Consider the following 26,065-nt stretch of genomic DNA (forward strand, 5'->3'; position numbering starts at 1 on the left):
TTCCAAAAAATATTAGCAACTATCAATTTTAATTATTTTTGGTCATTTTTTTTGTGTAACGTGCTGAGCCCAAAATGGTCGGTCTCCTTTCCATAGTTAGATATACCTACATATTTTTCGAAGCGACCTAAAGCGAATAAGCGATAAATTCTTCCCTGCAAAGTATGCATTTGCTTAAATAAGTAAAAAGTTAAAACTCTTCGAAACCAGAACAGTATTTTTTTTAACTAGCACGTATATAAACATACCTACTTACTTAGGTACCTACATTATGCAACTGAAAACAATGCACAAAAAAGTTGTGAAATGTATTCTTTTTTTATAAAATTAAGTAAAGAGTGCGTTATAAATGAATGTTTGATATCAGAAAGTACATAAATGAAGTATCTCAGTAACAAATATTTGTCTTTTATCTTGTGTACAAGGTACAAGACAAATATTTAGTGATAAAACGAATAAACTATCTTCATAATTGGAACTAATTACTGTAAAGAGGGCTTAAAATATCAGAGACGTAACACGATTGCCCAACCGGACAGGCCCATAAAACAAAATGGTATGATTAAAGGAAGCAAGTACTTTGTCTTACGTTACTTTGTCGGTGTCTTGTAAGCGAGCTACTGATGGTAATTAAGCAATTAATCGAAGCAAGACGTGACCGCACTTTACAACTGGCATTAACATGTTTTTCTTGGAACCTGTCTCTTATTTATAAGCCGGTGATTTGTAATTACTATCAGAATCTATTAATGTTGGATTACCATTGAGATAACTGAGATAACAGATATATTGTGTAATAAATATTAAAGTGCTTCGTTCATCCAACTATTTATATATAGATTACAACCGCATTGTATTATCGTATCTCCTATCTGAACGAGGGATAGTGCACCAGTGTTAGCGCTTGTGCACTAAAGATACTACAATCATGAATGTTTAAATATATGTTTGTTTATTACGCTTAGAATTTGAAATAGAAAACAGGTACTATTTCCGAAGCGCAGATCAAAGACCATAGATATTAGGTATCACGAAAACGAGATTTTATATAATAAAGCCGAACTAGACGTGGAAAATACATGTCATTTCATTCCTAATTTATTTAAAATTATGTACCTACCTATTGTTATTTATAAAATGTTATTCAAAAGATATTAACTAAATGTGTAATTAATGAAATTAATTAAAATTATTATTAGGTGTAGACTGAGTAACGATTTATACCCTCATTTTTAATTTGTTTGTTGATGAACATTTCACATCGAATTTAGCTTTAGTATAGAACTAAACTGTTAATAATATAAACTGTGAGAAATTGCAAAACCTAAATCTAGATAGGTATTTAATTAAAATAGATATGTGTTCACTTTACGCTACCATTATTACATGACTATTGTTTTAAATAACACTCAAACCAAAAAAATCTATAAGCAAATGACTAAATAGGTACAATAAGAATATTATGTGAATTCGCGACACGCTTAAATAATATACAAAATGTATATAAGTGTACATAAGTGGCAATAAACGATAAGACATGAGTCACGGCCGGCTAAACTATTTATAATTTTTCCTCTGAGCTTAGCGCGAAATAATGTTTTTTGAGTAAGGTGCTTAAAATGTGGCTATTCTCTAAAGATTGATTTATTGATATCATTAAGACGATGAGTTCTCACTTCCAGGGATTGAATCCGGTGCCATAAATTATTACAAACGCTTTTAAGATATCATTTCAGTAATAGGTGTTACAAATTGAATATGCTAAAAGACAGATACTAGGTATGATTTAAAGCAAGTATAGCTCTTTTTATCACTGCATTTTATAATTCGATGCGGAAAACTAAAATACTAAATGTATCAAGTGTAGAATATAGTAGGTATGGGTATGCCATTGCACGTATGTTTTTATTTTATTGTAATATAAATGTTCTGTAGATTTTTCTTCAAAAACTATTATGGCTTTCCTCATTAATTATAACGTGTGATATGTAGATTGTAGGTGTGGTATTTAGTGCTCTTAAAAATCCAGGCTAATTACATGTACTTATTATAACGACAGCATGAAAATTTTTGAAAGAAATGTTACTAAAACACGGACTTCTTATTAAATCGGAGGTCGATGTACTTAAGCGATAAAATATGAAAGTGAAGGGCAAAAAGGAGATCAAAGAGAGTTAAGGGAATGATGAGTGATGCGTTGATGGGAGGGAGTGAGGATATCAAAAAGATCGGTAACCCTTAACCGGGAGAAGGACTAGGGAATAATGAATAGCAGGAGAATTTTCCTTAAAGAACACCATGTCACGATTAGTAAGGATTTTTTTAAATGGATGAAATATTTTATCGCTGATCGTTATTACCTAATGTCTGATTTATTGACATCATTAGCTCTACGTGTCTGGCGGCCTGTTTACTAACTATACTCATTAAATATTAAACTTCACAATGGATTGAATGGTGTTTTTTCTACATATTCTTCCTCTTTATATGTAATATAATTTAGATTTAAATAATAAAAATAGATTGCCGCAGGTATTTAATCATCACATGAGAAAATTTTTTGTAGTATTTTACCACGCTGAAAATTTTACGAAATTGTATGCGGGTAAGGTTGTAACTTTTAACATGCGAGAGTTTTCAAAGTTATTGTGATTAATACCTATTTGTTATTCTAATTACTCTTAACCAAAAATGTAACAGAATCATATACCTATCTATTATTACCTATTGTGGCTATTGTGGTATTTACTTAAATATTCGGTTGCAAGTACGAGAATCTAAATACGAGTAACAACAATTCAAAGAGATCATTATCATTACCTATCCAAATGTCTGCAATAAAATTGTACACTTTAAAATATTACTAGAGACATAAAAATCTCAACATGTACATCATAAATGTACAGTAATTCTATGCAATAAAATGTATTATTAGGACAATTTACGAACAGAACATTTAGCTATCTTGTAAGAAGAATAATCCCAGTTGCAAGCCACAAATCTCTCTCTGAAATTGCAAATAAAGCTTAATATTGGTCATTATTCATTTCACTGCTTAAATAACGATAGATTTAATGTGAAATTCAAAGAAATTCCTCGGATAAATCCCAGTTGAATCCATTATGCCCGGGCCGTATGTTTGTCAATAGGCCGGCTGATTGGGGACTCCTCGGCGCGCTGCTCGCCTGGTACCTACCAGTGATTTACAGGCAAGCCGCGCTACTTGGCGCTTTGCCCAAGCATCGAACCGGCCTGCACTTTACGAGAAAAATTGCTTGTGACGCGGAAATGTAATGCGCACTTCTGAATTCTGGGATATTAGTTTGAAGAAGATGAGTTTTTCATAATATACAATTATTCATCTATTCTAAACCTTCAAAGGTAATAATAATTAAACAAAATAATAACTGTTGCTAAAACTTACATACTTTACCAACAACACCTGAGAACGTGATGAAGGAATAATTCAAAAACGAGCTCAATTAAATCGATATTATAATTAACCTTCTGATTTGTTGTTCAAAATCCTTGATTCCTTCATTTTTATTTTTATTTCCAAGAACTCACTTTTTAGTGTCATTAACTTTGTAGGTATTACTTAAATTTAATCCCACGAGTTTCAAATTCAGCGGACTTTAATTAAATCTTAATCCCCGCTTGGCGGATTACTTGAGATTTATTTGTGGATTTAAATTAACATGCTACGAGAATTTTAATCATATAATTATGAAATATTGTGTTAACACAATATAAAGTGTTACCAGGTACGAAACTTGTTCTCAAACTTAAGACTCTTTTTAACGGCACATAAGACTCCATCAGACTTTTTCTCGGAGTAGTACGAGTATGGAACAAATACTTACGAATACGGTATAATTAACAATGAATGTTTTGCTACCCTCTGAGAAAAACCGTCAATTTGCGCAATTGAAATTTGTAGAGAAAACATCTTCTAAGGAATCTCCGGTTTCAGGCTTTGAAATGCTCTTTCACCTATATTCTAATCACTTTAATCCCCCATGGCACGGCATTGGAACTAAACGGGTAAAACTGCGAGAGTCGTATATAATATGTAGACAGAATTTCAACAGCGCATTGACTTTTTGGCAAGTAAAGCATAAATAAGTTTTACAACACATCTACTCCATCAATAATCTTTTAAAAGCCATCAAGTGAATTGCCACTAAAAAGTTAATCCAGTCTCGCAACATCTACGCCGTGAGCGAGCGATAATAGATGTCGGTTGATTATCTCACGTTCCTATAATGACGTTACTTACTATCAACAACAAAATTGTGCCGCGGGCAAATTGCCGCTCTTTAAAAGCCGTAATGAGTCGGTATAATAAACTCTTATTAGCAGGTTAAATATACTGAACGGTAAATGCTATTTGGCATAATGCTCATCGCACATTATACAATCAGCACGAGCTGAACGCAACGCTGTTTTCGATATTGAAAATGAGTTATGACAAACGCGTTATTTACGCCAATAACTCCGTCAACGTTTTATTTTATCATTATGCTGAAAGATCACGAATTTGTTTGTTGTTGAAAAGTGAAATAAATATCAATTTGAATATAAAAATTGCAAATATCGATATCTACATGCATTATTGTCATAATATGTGATATATCAAGAGTGATACAACTCACGTGTATTCCGTATTTTACTTTATTATTTTACGGTAACTATCTTTATTTTTATTAACTTATATTATATTATTTTACGTTACTTTATTCTGTTGTACTTATCTTGCAAGAGAATAAAGTACTTCACTATATTAACCAAATATCATTTTAATACAAGACACTGAACTGGTTTCCATCCCTATATCATCAGTATTCCAAGTCATACGAAGTATTTCATCAATCTATCATTTTTTACTTTTTCATTTACATAAATAATAGATATTAAGGTATCTTAAACTGAATAAGCATCTCCTTGGCAGGCGTTTCATTTTTCATCAGGTAGGTTCCATTTGTGGTCAAGCTGGTGTTTAGCATTTCTTTAAGAATTGCGCGGTATTTGTTAGGTATGTTACCATTTAAGGCACTGTTAATATTGCTTATATCGAAAGAAACAAGCGTGAAATCATACCTTAGTTTTCCAGTTGAATTGATACTCGAAAATCGCCGTGTATATACTTTTATGTAATTCATAATGAAAACAAATTTCATGAATGTTAGCAAATGATGCATATTGATTTCGTACATAAATTTAAATATATTATCTGTAATCGTAATTGCTGGCACCTTTTGATAACAACAAAATTAATACGTCGTTGTTATTCGTACAATCGTACAATATTGTAAATCGTATCGTAATTTAGCCACTAGCTTGCAAGATACGTTTATTTTTAGTGGGCTTACTTTATAAGCACTTTTAAAACGTCAAGTTTGACTATTTGTAGCGTCCCCGTCAACCACCATCCAAAGCTTTGTTAAAATCGGGTCTTTTATCTACTATTTCCGCTATATATCATTTGCATAATAAAATTCTTGTTTTTCAAGATCATGACTTAAGGGTCATAGCTGATTAGAGCCACACGGTACCGCCTCGCTTCATGCGATTAGTATTGTTTTACACTCCATCAATTCACCGTACCCTAACGTCATAAAGTGAGAGGTACGGATCTCATCCGAGAATCTGTTACTCGAGCAACACGGTAAAATCACTTTCATTATATTCCGACAAAACCAAGAAAGTTTGAGCGGTTCATTTAATTTATAAGGTTTATTAGGTAAATGTTTAGATCCACACAATCATACTAAAAATAATAATAACAGGCTGGCTATAAATCGGGTTTAACAATAAAGAACAGTATTTTTCCTTTCACAAATAATGAATACAGATTAGTTTTGCGGTATACAAAAGAGGTTAATGCCGTTTATATCATCAATCTATGGATCTATACGAGGCTTTTGATTGTGTTCAACATAAAGCATCTCTCAACTAGAGGGCATTAAGAACGTAATGTTCAGATTCATTAAGTACTATCACAATCAATCTTTCTTAACTTGTACAAAAGATTCCAAAACGTAGATGTAACCGGCTTAAGTACTTACGTCTACAGACAATATATTTTAATAGACGAAATATGTTTCTCGTGAAATAACCTTTTTGCAAGAATAAGGTAACAAAAAACCTTTTATATTTACTCGTATCTTTTTTAAATATAACAGTTTATATTTAAGTACATTTACAGTATTCAATACATGAATCCAGCATTTCAATAGTTAAGTCTAATTGATTCAGTTAACATTTCCTTTATTACTATTTTTTTTAGTAGTAGTTGTTGTAATGTAATGACTAATTAAATCTAGAAGTTTTAGTTGTAGTTTAACAATAATCATTGATTATTTTATCTTTGCATACTTTTCTTTTTTGTTTTGTTTGTAATTGACCGACTTCTAAAAAGTAAGCGGTTCTAATTTTATTCTGTTGTGTGACTTTTGTATATTGTTACGTAGTATATACTGTAGTTTATTAGGCACTTTAGTACATTGTGTTTAATAAAACACAAACTAATAAACTGCTACTAACTACTATGAAAGAGGTTGGTGATTAAAGCAACACAGTTTATAACTTTGCGCGATCGTTTTTATTTCTTTGTGGTCATTTCATGTTGTTGAAAGTAAAACTTTCTGCTTGAGTGTTTGAGATAACATCATATTATTATACTTAATATTCTCTCATTTCGTATTGATATTGAAAAGTTTGAAAAGAGACGTGCAACTCTTGATAACAGGTCTCGGTGAGCTGATATGCCTTTGTGAATTAGAATCAACTTGAATTGAGTAACTGGACTAACTTTGGTACATCTTTCTGCACAACTTTGTGCAGTAACTGTGTCCAGTGGCACCCGTTTCTATCCAGCAATTCAGACTATTCAACCAAAAGACGTGCTGGTTTTGGCAAGAGTATTTCCATTATACTATTGATACGGTAAATAAATCGTAGTCCGTCCGAATTAGCGCTATACATACTTATTTAACATCAGTCCAAATAGCAATCAATTAATGTTACTTAGTCGATGAATTAAACAAAAAAAATCACGCATTGAATAGTATAGCAGTATAATTTTTTTTAAATGAAGTGATCCATTCAACCATTAATCAATAATATTCATCAAGTAGTCAAATTAAATAATTAAATTACTTTAAAAACACTGCTGTTGCCTCGATTTCGGCTGATGAAATAGTTATTTTATTGCCAGTAATACATTACATCCGCATATTAAGTGAAATAAATATCTGTGTTGAATGCTTCGTTAGTCCAAAGGTTACGTGGCTTTTAATCACGAGGTCCTAGATTCGATCTATGAAACATTTAGATGTTTTCTTCCAAGAAATTTTCAGTAAAAAATCTAAGCCCGGAATTGGGAAGTAGGCGGCGTCACATCTCCGTTACTTGGTGAAGACGTCGGTCATTCATTATTAACATCTGATAGCGAGAATTACAGAATCAGATAATAATCTGTATTTTAACCATCGATATAATCTGTATAATATTCTAATCCATGATTATAAGCTCCATATCTCCTCCCTTAGTAAGGGAAAGTTTAAAATATTCTGATTGTGATGATAATGGATGATGATGATGATACTGATAGCGAGCTCACAATTAGAATATATTAGGTACTAGGAGAACATAACATAAGCTCCATTAAATAATTAAAACATTTGGGTCACGCTCACGCCACGTGTCGCCATTTCCATGATAGATGGGGGGCATAATGAAGCGCGGTAGCAAATCGACCATAATTATTTTATGACAAGCCAATTGGTTAATAAATCAAAACAGATTATTATGTCGTTAACTATTAGATGGTTATTCTTCTAGACAGTTCATCTTACTAAAATGTAATGTAACTTCGTAATCACATACAATATTTTTTATATGTTAACTTTAGCAAAAGTTTGAAACTTCAGCTGTACTAATATCTGCATTATGTTGCCTTGGTAACTTATGTCTTAAAAGCTCTTTTTTATTTTTATATCCAATTCGATAACAACCTCTATACAATCCACATCAACATCTTTCCCAGTCATCAATTTATTCAAAGGCAATCGCCCTGCCCAGTCCTTTTGATTCCAACTTTTTTGTCCCGTAATTTCGCTCAACTAAAGTTGCCTCTTCACTAACCCGTAATGGATTCTGACCCTCTTGATGTTTCAAAATAAACAAAGGACACTCAATGCTTTGTTAACAAAAAGATCCTTTTAGTGCGTTGTTAGTATACGGATGAAGTAAGCCAATAATATTACGTGTTTATTTTCATATTTTTTGTTCATTTGTATTATGAATACTGACAACTATGAAATCTTCATTTCTTTTGTGTAAACGATCGTAATAAAAGATATGCCACATTTTCCCGTTGATTTAGAAGTGTTTTTCTTCTGTAGTAACAAATTCTATAGGAATATAAATACGGACCGTATTTAGATAACACCTATTCTTTTTTTAATTATTCATATATGTATTTTAATAAACTCAATAAGTCGTCCTACCAATTAACAACAGGGCCTTATTTGAAATACTGTTGTATTGCAACTGGTATGATGTAAAGTAAAATGCATTAAGTAGATACTCAATGTGCAACCATTAAGGTAAAATATAATAAATAACTTTTTACTTGTTTTTAAACGAAACCCTACAAGAATTTACATCCTATATAGCCCGTACCTACTTGTTCAACGACTTGTTTTAATATGAATATTATACAAAATAAACAACTGCGCCTTAACATATCTCCTTTTTTATCCCATTCTAACACTACGGCTTTTATTGTCCTGTCTCTTTCGCCGCCTGCCCTCGCATTAAGCCGAGACTGGAGGAAAATGGGAATGGTAGTAAGTTATATGGCGAGCAAACAGATTGAGTTTCGTTATTTGTAAGCTTTAGCGGCTTAAATTGTTTTTTCCGAGTACAAAAATACAATGTAAGAACAAAGAAAATATTATGAAGAATCCTACTAATATTATAAACGCGAACCTTTGTATAGATGTTTATAAGTTACTCTTTCACGTAAAAATACTTTAGCTCAAAATTTTAATGGAGATAGATTAAAACCTGGATTAACATTGGATACTTTTGACCCCGGAAAAATCCATAATATCGCGGAATTTGTGAAAAATTTAATTTTGCAGTCAGGCAGCCACAAGTCATACCTAAAGCTTGCTAATAAAATAATCTAAGGGAAGGAAAGAACGTAAGAAATAGGTTTACTATTCTCAGTGGAAAACTTTCCATTTAGTACAATTTGTGCCTGCTCTAGTTACAAGCCTTGGGCACGCCAATGACTATTCTAGGCTAAATAGGTACCAAGTTAGGCTATGTATCAAATAAACATTTCGATAAGTTTTCCAAAGGAATAATAAAGTTAAACATAAATGCCTAACGTTTTTCCTCTAAGCAGGTATTACATTAGGCACTACTTTTACGAAAGTAGGTATACTAACCTAACAAAAGTACTGTAGCAAGAATATTTAAGCAAGTATGTTTGTATGTTCTCAGAAATAGCCCTAATCCCTATGTTATAAGTAGGTAGGTCGACATTCATCGTGTGTGGTCAAAGGAATCACCGATTAACGCTTTTTACGATAACAAACTTTATGATTCACGTTTTTAAACCGTATATCTAGATCCCTACATAGTAAAAGTATTCCTGCATGTTGAGACTAATAGCTATCAGATAAAAACGCAAGATTGTAACTATGTATTAGTGTTATTACTAACGTCGGGAATGTTTGCGATAAGGTAAATCTACATAGTCATGTAAGCTCTGTGTAAATACAAACTACGTATACTATAACATATTAAATTAAACAAAATAACAAGCCATTGCCAAACATATAAAACAAATATACACACTAAATTATTTACTGTACCAATGTACTTGACATACTTGTTAATAATAATGATAATAATGAAAACACAATCTTAATTGACTAGGAACACATAACTTGTTAGGTTGTTACGTAGTAAGAGGTGTTAGAAAATAGAAATATCATAATATTTTTTACCGTTCCCAACTGGATCTATCGGTGACCGGCGATGGCAATCCCAAACAAACACAATCCATGCAGCACCAAATAGCACTATAGTTAACACTATCACTGCAGGAGTCGCACCATCTAATGCACCATCACTTCAACACCATGCGATCCAAGCACCAGAGACAGCGCGTCACACCTACGGACAAATTAAACTGATCACACTCTGGGACAAGTCGCGAATATTATGGCCGTGCGACGACAAACGCGCGGTACGACTGCACGCTACTCGAACACTGAGCGACGAGCGTGAGCGAAGCGGAGCGGGGCGGCGAGCGCAAAGCGGAATCCAAACACCGTCGCTGCATGGCTCCACTCCACGCCGTGCCCAGTGCTCCCCGCGGCCACGATCATTTCACGCTTCACTAAGTGGAAGAGTAAAGTGTAAAATTACACGCAAATAATGTCCAACTATAACATTCTGTTATGTTTCTTTTATTTAGAATTTGCTCATAACAAAAAATCAGTCGCGCGGCGAAGATATTTCGAGTTTTAAATTATCATCAGTATCTTCTTTACGGATGACATTAAGAATATTATCGCATGAGAACGAGTCAAAGTTGCTTGTCCAAAAAATTACAGATAGAAAGAGAGACAAGATTCCGCGCGAAGCGAGTGCAACACGACGCGGAGCGGCGAGGGGAGGAGGGGCTCAACGGGAACATGGCTTCCAAAATTATTATACAAACATTTATGCATGAAGGGATAACAAAATGTTACACTGCTGTTATACCTTCCTGATTGAAGCGGATTTATTCATAGCGTAATATTATACGGGACGCGGTCGATTGATAATTATAAAGCGTTCGAGTAATTGGACTCGGGAATGGAGGCCACATGCCTGTCCGTGAGCGTGCGGTAGATGGCGATAAAACACTTTTTTTTTCCTCCGATGTGTGCATGCGTTCAAGAACATGTGAGATAATAAAAAAGTTATATCCGAACTCAGAACGTTCGACTCGTAAAGTTTATTTGTGTAATACAATTCTTAAACAAACAGATAATTACAAAGCGCTTTTATACATCGTTGTATTGGTTTTCTTTTTCTATATTCTCATTACCTACTACCGAGTTTATTTCATTATTGAAATGTCGTTGTCTCGAATGTCGTAGTATATTTTATTTGTAGCCATGAAGAAATAATAAAAACGGCTGTTATTTACGATAAATTATTATTTTCTATGAATTATTCCTTCTCCACCTTATGAATATGAATTTATATTATAATAATTGAAACATTTAATTGGAAGTTGTTTGAAATAATAGATGCGGACTATTCTATTTTATTATCATTACAATTTATCTTTGTGAATAAAATTATACAAAAAAATCCCAGTTTTATTAAGCCGATAGCAATTGTACTTAGTACCTACGTACGCTTGGAACGTGGTTTAAGCTTCCCGTTCTATTGTCTTCGGATGATCAATGGCTTAATTATATTTAATAAATCATAAATCTTAAAGAACAATAGTTTAATTACATGTCCGTTCGAGAAATATCAAGCAAAAAAAAAATTGATTTAACATACCTATGTAATCTAAGCTGACATTTATCTGTAATTAGATTTCATTAATAGCAATACCAAGTGTAATAAATGATTTAATAAATGAAAATTAGGTATTACATAGATGTAGTTTAGACTAAGTTGAAAAGATAGTAGTCTATAATACTGAATAATAATGTAACGAATCATTGACACTTGTCATTTGCTTTTTCAGCTACGTACGCTTTGATATAGGTTTATTTAGAAACTGCGGATGAACTATTTGTTTCTTAGATACACGAGTAAGGTACGTTTACTTATTTCAAAATTATGTACCCGTTTCTTTTTTTATTTTGAATTTATTCAGTACACCCTTACTCAGTGTTCAACCATTTATATTATATTCTTGGTAACGAGTATGTTCTGTTAATGATCGCTTCTTATGTTCTTAGCGAAAGTAGTATGTTCTGCATACAAATTGTTGTTTTTAGGGTTCCGAACGAACCACCATCTCCTTACCCTTATCCCACTTAAGTGGGGTCGGAAAAATATGTCAATCTTTTCCATCCGTCTCTATTACTCGTCAACTCATCATCCACTCCTTTTACACCCATGTCCTCTTTCACACAATCCAACCATCTCTTCTTTGGCCTTCCTCTCCTCTCGTATGTCCTTCCACTTGCACATTCAACATTCCGAACGAACGTAGTACAAAAAAGGAACCCTTATTTATAATTATGTTTATAATAGCAATACGTTGTACAAAAGGTAAAATATAATATTTCATTTTATTTACAAGTTTTATGCTGCTGGTCTTATCTTCAGCTTTAGATCTATACATAGTTTTCTTCCGCTTACTGATTATATCAAAATCATTCGTTGTGAGTCTTTCAAACCCTTAAACGTATTGCACACAAGGTAATTCATTACCAATTGCAGTAATCAGAGAGAATATAGTAATCATAAAGCCCCTTGATACCAGTAAATACTTCAGATCAATCAACGAGATAAGGACAAACACTTGAAATGCTCGAAACGCTAAAACACGGAATGGATTGTTTCCTTTTATAGATAAACTTACACTGAAGTGACAGATTAGATAGTATCATAGAAAAATAACGTTTCCCATATCGCAAAAGCAATTTATACGCCAAAGCTGTTTGCCATTCCCTTTGATAAAATACGAGAAGAGATTTTAACTATGTACTGAGCAGAGAGGAGGATATTTGAGAGGCGCACAATTTTCTCCGATAGAAAAGGGTTGCTATATTTCCCAAGGATTAATACTACATTTTCTGATACGACGGAAATTTTATTATTTAAGGTGTTAAGGTGTAAATCATATAATAGACATAAGATGTTGGAGTTTCTCTTATCTTTGACAATACCTTCTACTTTAATGTAATGCTGAGGAAGTATGTATTTTCTTTGTTGACTGAACATCATCAACATCTCTATTTCTTATATTTTCTATTTAATAAAATACATATTATTAAAGGGTTTCGGAACTTAAGTTGTTGATGAATCTTACAGGCCTTAACAGAATAAATCTAAATACGATGTGCTACGAGTACTTCCAATAATATGTTTCTATAATTAAAATACAGAAATTAAGGTTCATTAACAGAATATTTAACAGAGATCATTATACCGATAGTAATTATTAAATATAATATTTGCAACCGTTATAAAATTTTGCAGAATAGGGGAAAATGCCAACCCTAGGAATATCCGAACTCGCGATCCGAATCATATTGTAGGGGAAATATTTCTTATACTCTTTTGTTACGATCTCTGCGGTCGGCTCTTTGTTATGAGTTATAGGAAGCCTGTCTAAATAACAAAACTAAAACATTACTCGGAGAACGAGAGTAATAGAATAGCATTATTTGGTGTTTGAGTAAACTGAGAAAGAAATAAATATGATTTAATAATTTTTATACTTGTCATTATAGGAATTGTTCAATAAAATGACAATATTAATATTAAATACACAGTTTATATTGTATTTATTTGATTAATAAAAATCTTTATTAGGCAAAAGATATAAGAAATGCCCATTTGTTTAAATACTTCGTCTTTAAAAGTCGGAAGTGAAAGAAATAAAGATAGAATACCTTGCTCACCTATTTGTATGAACATAACAGATACAGGAAACGTTTATCGAACGTAGACCTACATTTAAACCTCTACAGATAGTCATATCCTCAGTAAAAACTGGCAGTACAAAGTTACAACAGTTTTAAGTTGACTCACATAGACGTAAGTCATAAATCGTAAAGTACAATTTCCTCGTGCATTCAGATTTACCGTTGCTATTGTAGTAATGTGACGTCGCGTCGGTTGTAATGTTATGAATGCATTGTAACGTTACATCGCTTTCTAAATCTAACCTGTCGACTGTGATGATGTTGGAACTTGGAAGCAGGTTGAAGAAAAATGATACCATTTAGTAGAAGTGCAAGGAAAAGTATGCAAATTGTTCTCTGTTTATATTACACAGAGTGTAGTGTAATTTAAGAAATTTTCAAGACAGCATTGTTCTCCATGTTGAGTTATTAACTTGTATACATATTGAAACGCCAGAGCAATCTTAATAATACCAGAAAAGACACTGTGATGTAAACTCTAGAGTATGTGGTATTAATGAATATATTGAAATTATTTTCATCTACGAGTATAAGTAATATTAAATTTAGCATGCCATAAAGATAGAGTTATTGTTCCAATAAAAAGTGCCGCATAGCGTGTTATTTGCATTAGAGTGGCCGAGACAATAAATATTTGGGCGTTTTGAAGCAAAGTGTTGCACAGTTAATCACTAGTGCGACAGCAATTTGTAGCCGATAACCACAACTGCAACACGACACTACACTCGATCGGCCCACTCGCTCTAAAGTGATTGATGGCGCGGTGTCAATTTCACGTTATCGCTGACACCCTGATCCCACGGCTGCTTCGATGAGATTATTGCATAAATTTACGCTTTAAGGTCGAATTTTACTCAATCTTTTATAACAACATTAAGCTGTGGAGTCTCAGAAATTAGTTGCCGGCTTTTATTCGATCCCTTTTGTTCTCTTTATCTTAGCTCCATAATAGTGTTTTAACTTTGCTTATTTTAATTTTTTATGGGTTTCTCTTGTTTCATCATATTTTATTACACATTTAAAAGCTTGTATTTTAAACAGGTTTGCATTTTATTGTGGTAATGAACTGTTTATTACTATTTATGAATCGAGATTCACTTTCGATAAGATACCTAGATCGCATGATAAATGTGATAGGTACGTGAAACGAGCAGAAACGCTTTGGATAATAATAAACTCTATCGACAAAAGCAACAAGTATACGAACACCCTTACAGCTCACTTTAATATGTTTAATGTTAATTAATTTCGACGTCATTTAACGCATACAACTGTGTCTCAATATCTGTATCAGTTTTTAACCGACTTCCAAAAAGGAGGAGGTTCTACGTTCGGCTGTATGTATGTTTTTTTTTTTTTTTATGTATGTCCAGCGATAATTCCGTCAATTGTGGACCGATTTTGGCTGGCTTGGCACTGGCTTGGCACCGCCTTCAAACTGATCAGAAGGTAGCACATAGGTAGGATGTTATTTTTTGCTTTTTAGTTAAAGTTATTTTTTGAGTTGGAAGTCGGTTGAATTTTTTTATTAAAATTTTTTCGATTATTAGACTGTAATTAGATTTGGCTGATATTGTGTATGAGATAATATTAGTTAATGACTGTTATTTTCTAGTTTATTGTTGAGTAGAGTAATTTGGTACGTTTACATCTTACGTGGATATGTTACACGCATAACTTCATCTCACAGAGACTTCTACACTTTTTCGCCAATCCTTTTTCACATTTGTTAGATCTGTGTCCTTAAATCTCATACTCTTGTACACTGCACACTAGTGTGCCACAAAAATACAAGAATCTTTTTTCATTATTCTAAATAACTTTTCATTATTCTAAAAAAAATGCCTTTTGTAGGGACTTCCAAACATCACGATTAATTATCATAACTTTAAATATTAACATTTTTAATTGCTAATATTATAAAAAAATTGTGTATTAAAAATCATCAAATTTCTACTGAAATGTTTTTAACACTTATTTCTTAATTGTATAGCCACATAGTGCCTCTGAAGCAACTGTTAGTTATAATGGTGTCGAGTGAAGCGTGTGACGAATTATTAACGCTTCAAACAATTTTAACAATACAATACTCGGCGGCTTTCTGCGACCCTCGGGCTTCACTCAGCTCTCATAGGCCTTTCAAACCCACTGTTATTATTTACTTGAAAATGCTTTAAGAGTGAAACGATAATGTACGTTCGGTTAAGCGGAACTAACAATATGATAATAGAAATAACTTTTATATGTATAAATAAGTACAAGTAAGATAATATTGTAAGATTATAACATAGATTTAAAATTTAAATATTTTACAGTTTAATAAAATTTAAAAATAAAGAACTATAGCTTGTCAAGTATGTTGGCGACACTCCCATGATATGCGGGCGACGGGGGGAAAGACTGCGTGGTTATGAAATCGTGCGTGCATCAGTCGTGGGTTTTCCATTCATCATCATCATCGCTACACGTCCCCCGGGCCGCGCGGACCATCGAGAATGTTACGAACGAATTTGCCAAACTATAGTTATTTCTATTATAATATTTAGTGTGGCTAGTTTACAACAAATATGTATTACTACGCAGTCGTTTTGAATTTTGAATATTAAATAAAACTAGCGTTACTTTGCGGAAGTTTACGATGCACTATGAATATTTTATTGATTGCTAAAACAATGAACTGAATGTCTAGTCAACATCTCTTGAGGAAGTCCCGATATTTCAATGAAAAGTACGATGCGTGTTTTGCATGATGTGTAATATCGATTGTAAAAATATTTGTCAAGTTTCGTGAAAAAAAAAGCAATTAATAAATTTATTATGCCCAGTCAATTTATTTAACGATTGATAAATTGCAGTCATTAAAATTCTGAATCCACATTAAAAGTGCATGGAAGTCAATAACGGTATGTTTGTACTCATTTAAAAATAAAGCCCTTTGCGAGCAGTGCACTAGAGTAAAAAAAATAATTACGTGTAATTATGAAGTGTCACCTGCTGTATATTTATGTTGCCCCATTCTCCCCTCGCGGCTGCGGGACTGCTCAACTCGTGTGTGTGTACTGGATGTAAGTATTCGTGTAGTTAGGAAAGTACACGTTTTATATTCTCACCTTTCACGACCGCTGCTAGCCGTGTTACCGTGTATATTACATACACAATTTTCTTAAATGCACTAAGCAATTCATCATTTCTTACTTTCAGAGAGAATATAAAACTTTTTGATTGAAGTTTTTTTTAATTCCTTAACACAATATGCGCTGGTTCCGTGGCTAGTTAGCACCCTACCGAAAGACGTACCGCCAAGCGATTTAGCGTTCCGGTATGATGTGTAGAAACCGAAAGGGGTGTGGATTTTCAACCTCCTCCTAACAAGTTAGCCCGCTTCCATCTTAGATTGCATCATCACTTACCATCAGGTGATTGTAATCAAGGGCTTAACTTGTAAAGAATAAAAAATAAGAAAAAAAAAACATCTTGTCTCGCGACAAATACAACCAGCTTTTATTATTAACAACTTTGCTCTGTTATTTGAAAACTGCATTCAAATACTTACATCAATTTATTAATACTAATAAATGGGATGAAAGTTAAAAAAACAAATTTAATTAACCTTACAAATAAACGAAAAAAAAATTACTGATTACGCATTAAAAAGAAAATAATATTCGCTAACAAAGCCAATACCAATCTAACAACGCAGAATGAATCCTTTCTTCATATAACTTACAAAACAACCGAAGAAAAAGATTCCTATAAAAACACGCATCCAAGCATAATATTCAATGTACAAAAACAGGTAATAGTTAACCTACTCTACAAAGTAAAATACTTTTCAAATATCATAACAACCTAATTTGATATTCAAGTTACATTGCAATATTTCCTGCCCCTATCCGCATCGCATTTTGTGAACTCGGTAAAAATTCAGTACCCTTGTAACCTTACCGATCTTATTTGAAAATACCTACCTACCGATCTTTCCTTTGATACAATGCTTACATTTCCTTGCCTTTCCGTTCCGCCTCGACGGAATTGAAAATACAATACAAAGCTTTGTTCGAAATATCATTTTTAATGATAAAACTTGTAGCTGATGCAAAATTATTACAAAAAATAACTCTTATCAGCTTAATGTGATTGTATAAACAATAAACATAATTATTTACTTCAACTAAATTAATGTTTTTAAGTGTGTATACGTATATTATGTAGGTACTATGTAAAATTAAATACACTTATACTTTATTGTTTATTAATTTTTATTAAAAACATTTATAGTTTATTTGCTTTTGAATCAACTTCACCACCATAGCTGGTAAAAAACACCCTCGAGTAAATATTTCTCTCATTTATTTATTGTTAACAACAACAATGTTAATAAAATAGCAAATATAATATAAAACACTACTGAAAATCTACAAAAAAAAATCAATTTCCCGCTGTGGGACATTTGAGTGCCCGAGCTATCGGTTGTCAGCAGGACTATTCTGTAACGATGTTTTGTGTATCTCGCAAGTGTGAGTTTCGAATTCCTCCATATCGCTTTGTCTGCCACGATACTATAGAAAGAGAAAGGTAGAGGTGAATTCGAAACTCGTACTCGTGAGTTATACAAAACGTCGTTACAGAATAGCCCTCCTGGGCTCTAGAGTGAGGAACCTCCTCACAATACGCACAGTCTCAAGAATCACTGACTTCTGTATCCGAACCTTGATCCAGCAGTTAAGCGAAAGCTTCGTATCGTGTTGGTCGAAGCTTTTCGCTATAAGACCATTGACTGAAATTAATTATTATTATTTGTTTTCCTAACTATATTTTCTGCCTATTATGTATTTTTTTTACTTGACATGATAATTATAAACATTTTACGCGTAAATATCTCTTTACAAAAACATGTGAATAAAATATGTCAATAGATGACGGTGTCATTAATTATTTACAAAGTTTTTAAGAAATAATAACTTTGATAAACTTATAAACTGAAGAGTCAACAAAATAATTTATATTGTAAACACGTTTTGAACTAAGCAATCATGATATCACTCCCTCCTAAATGTTTACGTAAATAACTAATATACGTGTTGTAGAATTCAAATCATATAAAATTAACCAACAACGCCGTGGTATATACATCTATTTTTAACTTTATCTGTTGTTGGTTTCTACTACAACTTAAGACGTGTGGAAGTCTCATTTTCTTTGATAAAATTATTAAATAAGTTGCTTAAACAACGTTGGGTTCTCCATTCAAACTTTCTTCCCCCATTTCACTCTCCGCAAGTTTTATTTTTGGGACAAAAGGTATCAACCAAAATCCTTTTAAAAAGTCCAACATATTTTTGTAAATAAAATCATAGAAATCGGTTATATCATTTAGTGTTTATAAAACTTTGTAAAAGCGTTAAATATAGAGCCGAGAAGTAGATACAAACCTAGTGTATTTTATTTTATTCAACTCCATTGTAGGTGAATGCAATTTATTTTTCTCTTAGTCTGAGCGATTTACTTTATTTATTTTTCCTTGTGTATTTTATTCTGCATTATCATAATCATTATTGTGTGAATGCATTGGTGGGGCTCGATTTATCTAAATCTACTCGTAAAGCATAATCTGTTTTACTATTTCACAGATACAAATACTTACTCTACTCCTAATAATCAGCATGCCGTAGTACGAGTAGGCTAAGATAGTTTATTAAATACATCCAACAAACCCACGCCACACGCATTTTCAACCCAACGGTGAACGACATCATTTAGGCGAACCTTTTTATTTTTATGCTCGCCTGGTATCGAGCTAATAGATATGATGGCGGCGTGTAGATAACCACGCATCACACACACACACACACACATACATTATAAAAATATCTCTATCTCATTGACCAGATAATAAAATAATACACGATTTAGATGCGTTCTAAACCTTGTCACTTTTCCAATAGATAAGATAACCAACTTTACAAACGTATCGATTTATTTTATCGGATATTCAGAAGCACTAACTTAACTAAACTTATGTGATCGGGAAGTTAAATTGGGAACTGTTTAACATTTATACCTCAATGATTAAGATTGGCATAAAACAACACAGGACAGAGAACCGTAATTTGTTTGTAATGTAAATACGATTCTCTGTCTACTTAACGTATATACTACAGAGAAAATATCAAATTAAGTTACATTTAAAGTATAATGTATGCTGACAGACTGATTCCAATATATTATATTCTTTTTGATATTATGTTCATAGGTACTCGTATTACATATTCTCATATATTAACCTAACCTAACCTAACAATTGACAAAATGAAAAAAAATATTCAGTAAAAGTTTCAGAGAGCCAGTGGCCTTTCATGAATTTAATTGACGCCAGCGTTTATGTAAGACGAGACTGAGCAATATAAAAGTCGGTAATTATCTAAGTTGAGTCGCTTATTGTGAGTCCATCAAACGTCAACCGCAATAAGAAAGAAATAATTGCAGCGGGCTCGATCACAGCACGTTCGACGCTCGAACAAAAGCAATTTGTGTCCGCACGAAGTGGCTTTGTACGTGCGTGGCTTCGTAGGTGTTTATTAGTGGCGATAGATTGTGTGGGTACATGTAGCGTAGTGACGGACCAGGGCGGCATGTAGCGGTCCGATTCGCCCCACGAGTCACGACCCTTTGAGGTCAGGCAGTATCGCTTCGCTAATCTTGGATTCTGCACTCGCTAGTCCGCTACACATGTTCTGCCGTGCTGATAGCTTCAAATTAATTAATACGCTTTCGAGTTCCTACAATCCGACACGCCGGATACATCCAATTCACAAAAGTCGCAAAGATAACGGGGACAAATTTCGTTTAGGTCGTAATGCATGCCCGGAAAGTTGGAAACAAAGTAACATTTGGCGGAAATCCAACGTCACTTACATAGTGGTTTCAGTGCGCTCGCATGACCAAATTAAGCCGCTATAAATAATTCCCGGATGAGCTGTTTAAAGTCTTTACAGACAAATATAAATACAGAGAAAAAATAACATTAAACGTGCAAAATAAATTAGTTGGAGTCAAATTAAATTATTTCTCGGAAAACTTGTCGACTTGTCTAAACAATGTTGGCGTTCATCCAAACTGAAGCTCATCACAATCACACGCAAATATCATTTAGCGACAAATTTCCTTTGTGCTATAAAATATAACGACTATTTACAAATTACTCGACAACAAGGGGTTATACGGACCGTACTTAATATTCGATATAATAATGTACCGTTCAATAGCGCAAGATAAACATAATTTTACATTTTCGTTGGGTAATCTTATAGAGGACACAAATAAAATGAGCCGACAGCAGTTTTGATAAATATCCTTTCGACGCTTTCCCATTATTTGGAGGGAGACAAATGTCCCGTCGGCTCGGCGGCATCACGGCATTCCCTCATTAAAATATCCCCAAGCGGCTGCCGTCCCCGCTCGAGTGTTGCGATACGAATGATACGATAATCGATTTTATTGCCGATCGCTATAAAATAAACGATTACTGAACACGCGTCTGTTTCACTTCTGTCGCATTCCACCTCTTGTATCAATCACGGTATTATTTCAACACGCTCGTATAAGATTATAAAGTTATAGCGGAATGAATAATAGACGTAATTTGTTGGCATCGTGACCGACAGTGTCACGAGAGCCTGCGTGGACATTGGCATTTATTATTTAACATACAGTATATCATAATGCCAAAGATCTCAGCCTTGCATGTATCTAATATTTTACCTAATTAAGACATAGTATGTTAAACGGCTTTTGGGGTCAATAGGTCAGCATTAACATGGCAAAATGATTATTCATAAAACTTTAACGATGTTTTTCATTACTGTCGATAAAGTTATTTTTTCCTGTTTGCTGCTTTAAAGCAACATACCTATTACAGTAGTTATCTTTCGTAGCTATAAATTTGACAATGGAATTAGGTCAAAATATAATTACGCGACATGCTATATCTGGCTCACTTCAAGCAATAAAGAGAACATTATTATGAAACACGAGATAGCTATTACTGAAGAAGTTACAAGTTACATTTGAAGGCAAGCAAGCTGTTTTAATGTACTTGTTTAATAATGCAGCAGCTGAAACTTGTTCCGTGCAAATTTGCTTTCATCTGCCGCGTCTCTCCCGTTTATGATAAAAATACGCGTTCACCGTTCATACAACTCAAACTAAATTGATGTCTCCAGTATCGTCTTCAATATTGAACCAGACTTTTTCTATCGTTTTAGTAAAGCGAACGAACGTTAACATGCTTCTTTAGCGTTTTTATTTACATTTTATTAAATGTTTCAAGTTTTTGTTTTTAAACAAATTCTTTTGGCGTCGTCACGAGTCGTTAAAAGAAGATTAAGTAGTGTGAACGACGGTTGTTTTACTAAAATAAAGATTGAAACTTTATATTAAAATTTTATTACTTAAATATATGTAGGGTTTTAATTTAAACAAATTTATTATTAGCGCTCGTTAAAAGAGGATTAGTGCGAGTAGGAAAAGCGACTGATTGAGGTGGTTCATTAAATGTAATCGAGGCTGTAATTAGCTTGTTAGGTCTTGTTCCACAGGGGCCGCGGGCGAGCAAACGTTGTATCTGTTGCCGATACTGTTGCGTATAAGTAATTTGCAAACAAGCCATTATGGGGCTGCAGTCAAAAGCGGCAATAGAATTAAAATACTATTACGCCAATACAAAGTTGATTGAGTCGGCAAGGGGAGCGCTCAGCGCGGTCGACGCTGTGTGCCGGTACGGCAGTCGCTTGCTCCGCTCATGTAATTTGATTTGGAGTTGCGCGGGGAGGGGGGTCGGATCGATAAAGCGCGGGGAGACGCGGCGAGGGGGAGCAGGGGGTAACCACCGGGCGCGCGTCGCCATGGCAACCGTACTCTAGCTAGAGCTACCCTCCAGATTCCGTCCCAGTAAATTAAACAAAGGATATCGTTTCAAGTCTTGCGGTTCCCGTTTTGGTGACAATTGTTATCGGGGAAATCGGATAGAGCGATAACAATAACTTGGATTCCGTTACCGCAAATCTTGATTAATTGAACAATTGCCTTTGTCTAATGTCATGTGTAATTTTACTACGTAGTAGTGTAGAGTATGAATCCCTTTCGGTTTGGGATTGTCGTGTGCTAAATTTTACTATACATATAAGTAAGTAAATTTGTATTTAGATTTACTAGGTTAACATAGATTTATTATTCATTGACCCTTCGATAATAGTTTGGCAGTCTTTTAACAGTTTCATTTTCTTGTTTGAATAAAACTTACCTTTAATTAACCTTAATATTTTGGAACGTAATATTGAGTTGAGTTTGAGGTTTAATGTGACAAACTCTGGTTCTAAAATTTCAGTAAATTTAAAGTTTGTTAACAATTAAAAAATACATATTTTAAAATATTAATATTAAAAATGAATTTGCTATCTATTTACTAAAGTTAGGGTTAGGAAGCTATAGTACATTTGCGTGTTATTGGAAATAAGGATACCAAACAATCGTGATGGTTTAGTAAAACTTTTGTGACAGACCTCGTCCAGTGCTAACGTGCGACCAAGTGAAGAGAAATAGACAAAATGTCGTCCAATTGCGGCGGAGTAGGCCCAGTCCCACTCTTTCGTAATGATTACACGAAAATATTAGTTTTTGAATATGTTTTTGACTATAATACGAGCCAAAAAGCCTGTCGGCCATGACAGTCTATATTTCAACTGCTTCATGACGTCACTATAATCAATCTCATAAATCCCACAAATGAAGCGTTTGACAAAAATATTAGTCTAGCATATCAAGGGTGTTGTTGCTGACGCCACAAAATGGACGACAGCGTTTTTGACTTTTGGAAAATTTGATATTTAAATTAAGTTTTATAACAAATCCTTATAACTTTTATTAATTGATATCGATATATTTCGGACCCTTATTCCATGTACTACACGAAATTAATATTGTTTATATTAAATTTGTTATGAGTCAGCTACCCTATTAGGGTAGCAGGTATTTAAAGAGATTGTCACAGAGGCACGTGACGTGGCGGAATATGTCGGTGAAATTACAGACACAAAGGCCCACCCGCTCCTTTGCCGCCGTGGTTCAGTGAGCAGCCTCGCTCTAAGCCCATCTATTGTGCACACAGATTGAATATTGAACAACTGATTAGATAGCCTAGTGCTTGTTAATGGGACATAGTCGGAAGATTATTGGAGGTTCATTAATATTAACTATTCGAGTGTAATACCTTCTCCAATAGCGACCTAGTTTTATGAGAGAACTAATGCCAAGGCTTTATTTAAGTCTTGCCTTTAGTTAGTAAAACTGTAATAATGTCATAATGTCCACAGAAGATAAATCCGTGGTAATGTCACCTCAATTTGTACATACTAACTACGTACATCTACATAAAAGTAAAATCAAGTTTACTGTGTTTTTTCAAGTAGGACTCGTAGTTACTCGAACATTAATTATTAAAATTTTTATCTGTCTGTCTGTTTGTCCGGGCTTATCATTGGAATTGCTGTACCGATTTTAATAGGACTTTCATTTTTACTTTTAACTGGAAAAATCCATCGTTCCAAAGAACTGGGGCTGGGACAACTCTGCCGCTATTGGTCGACAACACATGTCTTTTTTTCACTGAGTAACTAAGTTACTTCGTTACGCATACTAGGCCTACATAATTTAGTAGGAAGAAGACATCACGACCAAAATTCGGACGACACATTGTTTACTTTCCTCAATAAGTTAATACCATCAAGTATTTACAATTCATACAATAGTATCTGCTATGTGGCTATTATTGTTAGTCCAGGGTAACGCCCCCGAATATTGCAACAGTGATGCAGGGAGCTGTGGTAATACCCTGATTGCACGGAACAGACTCGATCGTGACGGTATAATTTCACAGTTGAAGCAATACTACAACTGGACACATTACTAATGGATTAGGCAGTGTACTAAGTTTGTCTTACTTGATAATGGTATACTGTTGTATTATTAGTATTTTTTTTTCTCTCATTTATTTATTACTTCTTTTTTTTTAATTTTTAACAATATAAGTATAAAATACAAAACATTATTAAAAATTTATAAAAAAAATTCACCCTCCAGCTGCGGGACATTTGAGTGCCCAAGCAACCGGTGGTCAGGGCTCCAGAGTGAGGAACCTCCTCACAATACGCGCCGTCTCAAGAATCACTGTCTTTTGTATCCGACTCTTGATCCAACAGTTAAGCGAAAGCTTCTTAAGGTGTTGGTCGAAGCTTTTCGCTATAAGACCATTGACTGAAACAACTACCGGAACAATAATAGTTGACTCAACATTCCACATGGCGGTAATCTCGTGAGCAAGGTCCAAGTATTTTGATACTTTTTCCTTTTCGGCTTTAACCAGATTATCGTCATGTGGAACAGTAATATCAACAATTATTGCACGACGCACTGACCGATCGACTAGCACTATATCAGGCTACATTATACCTGTCAGTGATAATCGTTCGGTCCCAGTAGAGCATTTTATTAGTATAATTGTCATACAGCTTAATAGACTGAAAGCCGGCAATAGACAGACATATACCTCGTTATGGTAGGTGTCCACATATCCGCATCGTGAGTATCGAACGCGCAATATGTAGGCGTATGCGTCCGATACTTACGATGCGGATGTGTGGACACCTATAATTATTGTCTACAAACTTTCAACCTTCATACAAAGAGGTTTCTCTGGCTATCGTAGGATCTCGTTCTATAATTAATTAATTATCTATACTAACAATAATAATATAAAGAAATAATGTTTGTGGTATTGTAGGGGGTAATCTTTGTATCTACTCTACCGATTTCGAAAATTCTTTTACCACGATACACAGGAAGCCACGTTATTTGTGAGTGTCATAGGCTATATTTTATCCTCGTATTCTCACGGGAACGAACTACGCGAATGAAACCGCGGGGCGTCGGATAGTTTTAAATATACAATACAAAACATAGTAAATAAAAAGTCCAACAACCTATTTGTTAGTCAAGTAAATCTTAAACACATGGTTGTTTATTTATTGTCTGAAGGTGTGTATCTAAATTATTTTCATCTACACCTCAAAATAGTTTATACATTGAAATAATAATATTGTCTACAACCTTAATTTATAGAATTCCAAGACGAATTTCTCATTTAATTATAAAATTACATTTTTCGCGCAATTTATGTATTCATTTACGTAACATCCACAGTAAATAATACCTACACATATTAAACATCAAAATGTTATGATCTGTGGTTTTGATATAATGTTTGTTTCGCAATGACCTTTCCGGCCGGGTCAACAGATTAATTTAATTATAAGGTAATG

General features: G+C 33.7%; 1 protein-coding gene across 4 annotated transcripts in view; it reads right to left on the bottom strand.

Annotated features, from left to right (window-relative positions):
• Window positions 1-26,065, bottom strand: part of LOC112046728 (zinc finger protein 608) — a 195,254-nt gene that overhangs the window by 135,974 nt on the left and 33,215 nt on the right. For 3 of the 4 annotated variants that reach the window (XM_052887860.1, XM_052887858.1, XM_052887861.1), the window contains exon 2: window positions 10,029-10,197. The exons of the other annotated variant lie outside the window; for it this stretch is intronic. The gene's annotated coding sequence lies outside the window, so the exon portion shown is untranslated. The remainder of the gene's footprint in view (window positions 1-10,028; window positions 10,198-26,065) is intronic. 4 annotated transcript variants of the gene reach the window in all.

Source organism: Bicyclus anynana, chromosome 20 (genome assembly GCF_947172395.1).
Source record: "Bicyclus anynana chromosome 20, ilBicAnyn1.1, whole genome shotgun sequence".
In the NCBI taxonomy this organism is placed as follows: Eukaryota; Metazoa; Arthropoda; class Insecta; order Lepidoptera; family Nymphalidae; genus Bicyclus; species Bicyclus anynana.